Genomic DNA, 11,238 nt, shown 5'->3' on the forward strand with positions numbered 1-11,238 from the left:
GTTTACAGTACCATCACCTGGTGGAAAAGTTGCACGAATCACTGTGTTGTGCAATATCGTCAACAGAAGGCGCTAGTGTGAAACGTCAGACGCATAGAAAAACGATGCGCGCGCCTCTGGTTGTGAAAGCCACAACTATGAAAATTTAAAATGATCGTTAAAAGCGTGGTCGATGGAAATTTCGCAAGTGTTACGTCTGTTTGTCTGTGATCCTTCTATCATGTAAAATAGGAAGATTGGATAAATACGATGGTTTTGGTGGTGTAAATCAAAAGAGCAGAATTTTCATGCGTTTAGTGCGGACAAGCCTGAAGTCCACCTCATCTTTTGATTGATTTTTTTTTAATTTCTTTTTATTCGTGAACTTAAATGAAGATTATTCTTCACACATTGAAATCAATTTTGTATAAATTTTGAATAAATCATAACTACACTAAAACTTGACAAAAAATAATTTTGTTAGCACGAATAAGATATACATGTCTGCTAGGGTGGAAGCTCAGGTAAAATAGTATCTCCTGGACGCCCATTAAAAACACCACCCCTGGCGAAGACTGGCGCTTGAGTCTAGCTATTTAGCACTGTAGTTGGAGGAAATGCCAATGCAGAACACGTAGCTTCCGGGAAGGTAAGCCCAGCTCCCTGGGTTAGTGGGTTGGTGTCAGGCCCTGCGAGCCAGCCGTAAAAAAGACTAGCACCGGAAAATCAACAAGAGAAGAATGCGAACCGATACCAATGGCGACGACCACAGCGACGAAAAGGGACTAGCGATTGGAAGCTCGGTACGTGGAACTGCAGATCTCTCAACTTCATCGGTAGCACCCGCATACTCGCCGATATACTGAATGAGCGCTGGTTCGGAATCGTAGCGCTGCAGGAGGTGTGTTGAACAGGATCCGTGGTGCGAACGTTTAAAGGTAATCATACCATCTACCAGAGCTGCGGCAACACACGCGAGCTGGGAGCAGCTTTCATCGTGATAGGCCAAATCAGAAGAGGTTTAAAATCAGCTGATTTTGGGTGCCTTTGGCAGTTGTCTTTAGTTACACTGAAGTGAGTAAGTCGAAGCCAATTAAATAGAAATGTGATATGAAAATAAGGCGTTACAAATATTTATTTCACTTTTTGACCCACCACTCTTTGGCTGGGGGGGGGGGGGGGGGGCATTTAATCTGAAAAATATTGAAACCCCATTGGATTTGTTAAATAATTGTCACCAAAGCCCGATATTTTGATAAATATTTTTTATCCAGCCAAAACTTTTTAAAGGGTTAAGGGGGGGGAGTGTGGTTGGTAGACAAAAAGTCTAAATTACATTTGTTTCTGCCTAACCAACTTGAATCAAAGATTCGACATGCATTTGTCTACTGCAAGACTCATTCGAAACGAAACCAACATCACTTTTTGATTTACAACATTGTACGAAAAACGGGCAAATGAAATATGACTTGAACACTCCTTAAAAGAAAATCGGTTTGACACACAAACAGATACTACTAAGTCTTCGTTTCACATCTGGAATCTATAGAGTGAGTTCTCGATATACATAATACATTCATGCTTTAGTAAGGGGTACAGAACCACATCTGTAATAAGTCATCTTTGATCCACCATCATTAACATCATCCAGCATGCACAATTTATCAACAATGATAGCTTTGCGCACGCTTGCCAACTTTTCGTTTTTGGTGCATTCCAAACTAAGAATGACTTACTACCCAGGTAACCACTAAGCATTTGGATAAGCCGTAGAGCAGACCGTATTAAGCATTTGAACTGCTTGCTGCTCTACATGAGCAGTTCGAATGCATAGCGGCCTTGAATTAGCATAAGCTGTGCTGCTCAAAAGCTTTTGGCTGTTAATTAGCACTTCAACTGCTTGATGTGTTTTCGCCTGGAAGCATTCAGAATGCTTTTTAACTGTTCTTCAAATGCTAAGAGCAAAGAGTATGGAAGATATGTGATATGTTACGTGTTTGATAACGCATGTTGTCTCTTTCTTACATTGTCTATGCCTCTGTTGACATATTTGTGCATCTGAGTTCCTTATTCATTTTTCCCTAGGTTTTTCCCGTACTCAGGCAAAAGCTCCACAGAAAACATTGCTGCAGCTGGTTCAGATTAGAAACATGGCCATCGAACAATTACCATGTCGAAAAGTATGTACCGAATCGGTAAATGCTTTGGCGGGTCATAAAATTATGCGGAAGAGGGAATCATATGCTAGATCGAAGAGGTAATGAAAATGCTTTGTACACAGAAAACAAGTTTTGGGTGTTGGAACTGAAGCTGCTTCCGAATTATTCTTTATATTGGCGGTTAAACCAGCGCACGCCATCGGAACAGCTGTGGCATATCCTGTAGCGTGCTACAGAAACTTGAGCAGCAAACATGGACGAATAACCTCTGGATCGTAAGTTCAAATCCAAATAACTATTAAAATATGCAAAAAAGTACTATCAAATATCAGCTGGAGTGTGCAAGGGCGAGAAAGCGCGAAGAGCGAGGAGCGGACGTAAATCTATTTTCGTATTGTTTTGCTCGACGAGGCGTTACGCTTCTATGACATTTTGATACGACGTTCCTGAAGGTGCTGCACTCAGGCAGCCCGTTATTTTGCCAAAACCTGCTGTGAGGTAGCACTATAGGCGCATATACGGCCAATTAGCATTAAATGCCTTGTCGTGAGGACTACTATAATGCTGGAGTAATGCTATTTCAAATGCTTCCTGGTTACTTGGGTATGATAACACATCATGAACTCAAATTAAAAGTCACGCTCAGGCTGCGCAAGATTTGTTTACAAAGCCATCGGGAGAAATGGGGTGGAACGAAAATATCAGCTGACGAGCACTGTTGCCAAATCAAGGGAAACAATAAGCGAAATTATATATTATTTATTTATTTTTTTTTTATTCTTATTCACTTAACCTAATTTACAGTCCTTTTGTCCACTCGGGCACTACGTGAGCGATTCCAATAGGACGCTGCACTTTTGTACAACGCCTACATGTATTCTATTCTAATTTAACTATATCGAACTGGTGCCTTGTGCTGCTTCAACTTTTCTACCCTGTCCACGGTAGAATGATGAGCACGATGATGCTGATGTTTGGCTGCTGTTCCTTTTCCAGTCCGATTGGGGGGTCCATTATATGAGTTGCGGTTTGCCGATATCCAAATTCCGGGTCCGTTGGAGCTATATGCTCCGAAGAGGGTCAGGTGCCAGCTGCTCTCGGGGGGAAGAGCAACTGACGAAAAACTGCAAGTGCCGGGGCTGGGTTCGAACCCATGACCATCCGCTTATGAAGCGAACGTGTGGACCACTGCGCCACGGGCCCCGACATATATTATTTCTTATCGTGAGTAATTTTTCTTACGATATAAACGTATAATATGCTCAACCATAATTGCTCAATAATAAAGAATTAATCTAAATGATTCATTTATTTTTTATCACAGTGTTCAATGATTTTGAAGTTAATTTAGAAATCAGGTTTAAAAAACCCAAGAAGTAAAACTGGCAACTGTACATTGATGATGATTTTCTGGCTCGGTCGTGGTGCGTGTAGTGTCTGTAGTGTGGTCTGTGCTGGCGTAGTGAGTGTGTAGCTCGAAACCTCATTATTATTGCTGTGATCAACAATGTTAGAATTGGTCGCGGATATTTCGATGTACGTGCTTGGTGCGCAGTTATTTTTTTGTGTTTTTCGAAGTTGCGCTAAGTATTTGTTTGGAGTTACAATACAGTGTTTTCGTTCGTTTCTCGTTTACGTTTTTAAAAAGCAGTTTTTAAAGTGACGAAGTTGTTTCGAGGTAAAAAGTGGGTTTTGTGCAACGGGAAAATGATCAGTGAGTGCCATGAACGCCTTTTAAAGCTACAAAAACAAGGTAAACTGTGGAATTTTCTTCAAAAAATGCTTCAAGTTTATGGATTGCAAGGATTTACTGGGAGTGTGTGCGTTCCAGTAGGAAGTGTCATGCTAGTCGTGGTATAAGCAGTGATTAAATAAGATTTTAAACTTTAGCAGATTTAAAAGATTTGGGAGCATTTTTATTTGAAAATATTATGTAAATGCACTGGTAATTTATCTAGCTTTTCAATGAATGTACGCAGGTGAAGGTAAGTTAACGTTTGGTCCATAAAAATCATAAATTGGTCTTTGACGTTCAAGAAGATCAATAAGAAGCAGACAGTCATCATCATCGAATAAATTCATTACGAATCCTTCAACCTTAAACGCTCAGGTAGGCCAGGAGGAGGAATTCACACCGACGTTTGGAAAGTTCAGCGCCCACCAGCAGACGAACGAAAACGGCCTACGACTCATTGATTTCGCCGCCTCCAAAAACATGGCCATACGTAGCACCTTTTTCCAACACAGTCTCCCTTATCGTTTACACCTGGAGATCACCACAGCAGACGGAAAATCAAATCGACCACGTTCTGATTGACGGACGGCACTTCTCCGACATTATCGATGTCAGGACCTATCGTGGCGCCACGCCAACATCGACTCCAACCACTATCTGGTGATGGTCAAACTGCGCCCAAAACTTTCAGTCATCAACAATGTACGGTACCGACGACCGCCACGGTACAACCTAGACCCAAGCAACGCACATGTTATATAAAAGTTACGGCAGCGCAAGTTTTGGTTGTATAGAAGTTTATTTTACGTTATTTAAACACAATGCTAAAATTACGTCAAATAAACTTCTATACAACCAAAACTTGCGCTGCCGTAACTCTATTATAACATGTGTGTTGCTTGGGGAGCGACTAAAACAACCGGATGTCGCCACCGCATACGCGCGGAATCTCGAGGCAGCGTTGCCGGACGAGGGTGTGCTCGATGTGGCCCCTCTAGAGGACTGCTGGAGTACAGTGAAAGCATCCATCAACGACACAGTCGAGAGCACCATCGGGTACGTGGAACGGAATCGACGGAATGAATGGTTCGATGAAGAGTGCAGAACGGTTTTGGAGGAAAAGAACGCAGCGCGGGCGGTAATGTTGCAGCAAGTGACCAGACAGAACATGGAACGTTACAAACAGAAGCGGAAACAGCAGACCCTTGGCAGACCCCCCTCTTTCGGGAGAAAAAGCGCCACTTGGAAGAAGCGGAATGCGAAGATATAGAACTGCTGTGCTGTTCCTAAGAAACACGGAAGTTCTACCAAAAGCTCAACGCATCCCGCAACGGCTTCGTGCCGCGAGCCGATATTTGCAGGGAAAAGGACGGAGGCCTCTTGACGGACGGACGTGAGGTGATCGAAAGGTGGAAGCAGTACTTCGATCAGCACCTGAATGGCGTGGAGAACGTAGGCACGGGAGACCTCGGCAACGGAGGAAACGACGACACCAGTGCAGCGGAGGACGGACATGAACCAACTCTCACGTTGAGGGAAGTTAAGGATGCCATTCACCAACTTAAAATTAACAAAGCAGCTGGTAAGGATGGTATCGCAGCTGAACTCATCAAGATGGGCCCAGAAAAGTTGGCCAGCCACCGGCTGATAGTCAGGATCTGGGAAACCGAACAGCTACCGAAGGAGTGGAAGGAAGAAATAATCTGCCCCATTCACAAGAAAGGCGACCATTTGGAATGTGAGAACTTCAGGGTGATCACCTATTTTGAATGCTGTCTACAAAATGCTATCCCAGTCGTCTGTTACCTAATACAAATGAGTTCGTGGGAAGTTATCAAGCCGGCTTCATCGACGGCCGGTCGACAACCTTTACCGTACGGCAAATCCTCCAGAAATGCCGTGAATACCAAGTCCCAACGCATCACCTGTTCATCGACTTCAAAGCGGCATACGACAGTATCGACCGCGCAGAGCTATGGAAAATCATGGACGAAAACGGCTTTCATGGGAAGCTGACTAGACTGATTAAAGCAACCATGGACGGTGTGCAAAACTGCGTTTGCGTAAGGGTTTCGGGTGAACTATCCAGTTCATTCGAAACTCGTCGGGGACTGCGACAAGGTTGCGGACTCTCATGCCTACTCTTCAACATCGCTCTGGAAGGCGTGATGCGACGAGCCGGGCTCAACAGCCTGGGAACGATCTTCACAAAATCCGGTCAATTTGTGTGCTTTGCGGACGACATGGACATTATCGCCAGAACATTTGGAACGGTGGCAGAGCTGTACACCCGCCTGAAACGCAAAGCAGCAAAGGTCGGACTGGTGACGAATGCCTCAGAAACAAAGTACATGCTGGTAGGCGGAACCGAACATGACCGGATCCGTCTGGGTAGTAATGTTACGATAAACCAGGATATGTACTTTCGAGGAGGTGGAGGATTTCGTCTACCTTGCCATCATCAGCGGAAGTCGGGCCTACTAAGGGCTCCAGAAGAAGCTGCGGTTTAAAAAGATTCACCCCCGCACCAAATGCACCATCTACAAAACGCTAATAAGACCGGTGGTCCTCTACGGGCACGAGTCATGGACCATGCTCGGAGAGGACCTGCAAGAACTCGGAGTTTTCGAGCGACGCATGCTAAGGACGATCCTCGGCGGCGTGCAGGAGAACGGTGTGTGGCGGAGAAGGATGAACCATGAACTCGCTTTACTTTACGGCGAACCCAGCATCCAGAAAGTGGCCAGAGCCGGAAGGATACGATGGGCAGGGCATGTTGCAAGAATGCCGGACAACAACCCTGCAAAGTTGGTGTTCGTGACAGATCCGGTTGGTACAAGAAGGCGTGGAACGCAGAGAGCACGATGGGCGGATCAGGTGGAGCGTGACTTGGCGAGCATCGGGCGTGACCGAGGATGGAGAGCGGCAGCCACGAACCGTGTATTATGGAGAAATATTGTTGATTCATCTTTTATCTTGAATTTGATGTAATACTAAATAAATGAAATAAAATGAGATTCTCGGTCTCCTTCCTGATAACCGTAAGGACATGATTTCTTCAAATATATATTGTTTTGTAAATATATTTTGATGATGATGAGAACCTGGGTGTGTTAGTGGAATACCTGTAAGTAAAATGAAAATCGGGTTAAGTACTGTTCCTTTTAATTCTATGTACTAAGAATTTGCATCTTTTGACAGATAAATATATATATATCGACACTGATTTTTCATTTGGGCCTAACTGACATTTTCGAGTTCTCTTCATCGATCCTCTCTTTGTGTTATCACAGAATGTGTATTGAGTTTTCCACACATTTTTTGGTTGAAATGCGAAGAAGACGACTACATGTTGCTATAGAAACAAAAAGAATAATGATATTGTTTGTTTTGATCAAGTTATTAGCGAAAGAGAGAGTCGACGAAGAGAAATCGATCAAGTCAGTTAGGCCCTTATGAAAAATCATTGTCGATATATATAAAAAATCGACCGGACCTTCGGGTACGGGTTTTTAAAAAAGAACTTTCCTGGCTGAAGGCCTGATCAAGAATGATTTTATTAATTTCCAAAAGTGTTCTTCATGGGTTTGCTTATGGCCTACTTAGTTGCTATTGTGGTTGGCCGGATGGGTGGTGTCTGGTGGCGCGCGATGTCAGCAGAACGTGGAATGCTGATGGGTCGCGCGATTGTCGTCGTCGTCGTCGTTGATGTTGTTGTTGTTGTTGCTGTCTGTTGCTGTGCCCTGGGCGCGGGCAATGTGGGAATAATGCTTACGTTCGATATGGCTAAGTTCTGGTTTGATGATGGCGGTGTGGGCCGTTCAGTAACTGCTCCCTCCTGAAGAACGGACCGCCCCGGTTCGGTTTGACTGGTTGCTTTTGGTGTGCATGAGGAATGCTTTATGGACAGGTAGAGTATCGAAATGATGACGATGGTAAAAAGTATTAACGATATTCCAAAGGTTGATCGTTTCTGTTGCTCATGTAAAAATGTCAGCTGTTGTCGAGTTTGGAGATTGGCTTCTTGCAGTTTTTGAAGTGTGAAATTGGTGCTTATGGTTTTGCTGTTGATTTCCAATCCGTTCAACGGAATCATGATTGGTTGCTGTTTTGTGGTGTATTCAATGTCGATGAATGATGTTTGGTTGATGATAACGGTACAATTTCTGAAAAATATTAGCGTGTTTCCAGAAATGTTTCGGCTGGAGAGCCCACAATTGGATGTGATCGGAGTGCTCTCATTTCCAGTAATAATGATGTAGTTACTACTGATTCGCTTAACTCGTCTCTCCTCGGTGACTTCTATGAGGTCGCAGCTGCCTGATTTTCCTCGTAAAAGTTTCGAATAACAGGTGTCGCTGGAAACATCTTTAACGTGGTGTTCACTGCACATGATACTCTGTCCTATTCCTTTACATTCTCTAGTTATTAGAAATGTTGATAAATCGTTGTTGAGTGCCTCTGCATATTGAACATTAAGCATTTTTCCATTTTTGATGACTGGCTCTAGTAGTTGGTGGATGAAAACGTCTTTTCTCAGCAACGGGATCAGGATGATGAACACGATTTTGTTGTCTTTGTGAATCACTGCTAAATCTAAATATTCTATCACTTGATCGAAGCTTTCGATATTAATATTTTCACTTTCCAAAATTTTTGTTGCTTCGTTAAGTTCTTCACTGGATAAGATATCTTTTGAAATGGTGTTAACTTTTGACATTTGTATTGCTTCAAATATATTGTTGACATGATTAGCAAGAAGATCGATATTAAGATTGAGGTTGAACAATTCTTTAACAACTTTGATTTCATCTGAGATATTTTTACCATTTATAAATTTTTGTCTAAAGTGTATAAAATTATTTTTGATAACATCTTGTTGATCGTTTACAATTTTAATGAGTCTGTTTAGTCTATCCTGGACTTTAAGATTAATCTTTATTTGTTCGTTGTTTTCTGTTACTAGAGCTTTATTTTGTTCGGACAATGTGTTAAGTTGTGTATTAATTTTTACAAGATCATTGTTGTCAAGATTTCCAGTAATAACTTTAATCATATTGCCAATACCGTTAAAAAGTCCTCTTTTGGTTCTAACAATGGGTACAATTTTTCTATAAGATTTTTCTATTGTATCTAGCTTTTTGTTAATCAATATTATTGAATCATTTATGTTGAAAATTTTTAAATCGTTAATTATTGTTCTAAGTCTTCTTACGATTGGTTCTACATGTGACATATCGATCATATGGTAAATTTTGTGGGAACCCATCCTGATTCTGCCTTCTCCGAGTTGTAATGATACGAGTCCTGGGTTATTTTGTAAGTCGTAGATTTGTATATGACTGTTGACTGTCGATGTCGCTACCGTCAGGCTCATCCATAATACAATTAGATTTATTGTTGCCATTCTCTGTGGAAAGAGAATGTTTACATTAGTGTTTTCGTTTTCTTTTCAGTTTGGATTTGTGGAATTTTATTCCGCTTGAGGTTATAATAGTTTTGAATCTGTTTTCTCTTACTTTGACCTTCTTAAATTTTGGTTTTGTTTTTCTTTTGATGCCTTGAATAGTGTTAAACACCTCTTCGTTTTCCTGGAAGTTCGGCTCCTTTTCTCTTGTTTTATTATGATAATCAACATTCTTTTTAGCATTTTTATCGAGTTTTAACATCACTTCATCTGTAATCTCCTGTCTATTCTCAAACAATCTGTCTAAATCAAGTGGTAAATCGTCTTCTTCGCGTTGTCCAAAAAGTATCTCGCAAGGCTTGTGTTGGTGTGCCGTATGTATGGTTTTATTATAGAGACCGAGAGCAATTTTGAATATTTGTTTCTGAGATAAATCGTCATACTTATCCTTTATGCAGCGAAAGATTTCAATCAGTGTTGAATGGAATCTTTCGACGATGCCGTTGGATTCACTATGGTTTGAGGGTGTGTATTCTACTTGAATATCTAGTCTTTGGAAAAGTGATCGAATTTCTATGGATTTAAGGGCCGGTTCATTGTCACAAACGATTTTCTTCGGAGTTGCATATCCGGTAATCAATTTAATTAAACCTGCTCTTACATCCGGAATTGATCGAGATTTAATATGAATAAGCATAGCATATCTAGAGAATCTGTCTACTGCGGTCAGGAAAAGATTGGGTTGAGCAATAAAAATATCTAAGTGAACTGTTTCGAAAGGTTTGTTAGGAATTTCTGGTCTATGTAGAGTGATATTGTACGGATGCCTTTCGTATTTGTTCTCCAAACACGTTTCGCACAAATTAACAAATCGTTGAATTTGTCGCTTCATGCCTGGAAAATAATACTGCTTGATAATCTGGGCATGGTTTTCGGCAGCTCCTCTGTGCGCGCGGTCGTGCGTTTTCGAAATTATTTCATTTTGCTCCTCGGAAGTGCGTAAATCTGTCAACATTTTCTGACTGATTCTCACTTTCAAGATTTTGGCACGACTGAAATAATTGCGATACACTATATTGAGGGTATTAATAAGAGATTCGTCGCACATGATACCATTTACTCTTTTTGGATTCATATAATCTTTAAAAATATTGAGAACTATGGCTACGGAAAAGTCGAAGCGAATAATAGTTCTTCTATGAATATTCGGAAATATTTCCTCATATTCAGTAGATTCAATGTCACCCTTTTTCAATATTATTTGATTGCTGAAGAAGTTTATGGGTAACTCTGTCATTTGAATCAAATCACTAGCATCAGATTCTGCAGAATGACATGTTTCGGCGTCTGAGGAATCTGTTGCATTATTTTCTTCGCTACCATGTGTTGCATGATCTGACGAGTCAGATGTATCGTTAGCATTTACCTCATTCCTGATTCTGGACAGTCCATCTGCAACGATATTTTGCTTACCTGGCCGATACTTGACGTCATAATCGAACTCCTGTAAACGTAGTCTCCATCGAAGCATCTTATCGTTGGGGTCCTTCAAACTAATCATGTACGTTAATGGCCTGTGATCAGTGAATAAAGTAAACTTCTTGCCATACAGATATGGCCTAAAATATTTACAACCCCATGTGATTGCTAAAAATTCTTTTTCTATTACAGAGTATTTTTCCTCTGTTTTGGTGAGTGTTCTCGAAGCAAATGCAACTGGTCGATCTTGCCCAATTGGTCCCTGCGAAAGCACGGCACCAACAGCAAATTGACTAGCGTCCGTCGTCAGAATAAAGGGCTTCGTAAAGTCCGGGTACTGAAGTACGTGACTGCTAGTTAGCAAAATCTTACACTTATTAAAGGTTTCGATGAATTCCTTGCTATGTGTAAGTTTTTCTCCTTTTCTTAATTGGGTTGTGAGTGGCTTCACAATTTTCGCAAAGTCTTTTATAAATCGA

Source organism: Aedes albopictus, chromosome 3 (genome assembly GCF_035046485.1).
Source record: "Aedes albopictus strain Foshan chromosome 3, AalbF5, whole genome shotgun sequence".
Lineage (NCBI taxonomy): Eukaryota > Metazoa > Arthropoda > Insecta > Diptera > Culicidae > Aedes > Aedes albopictus.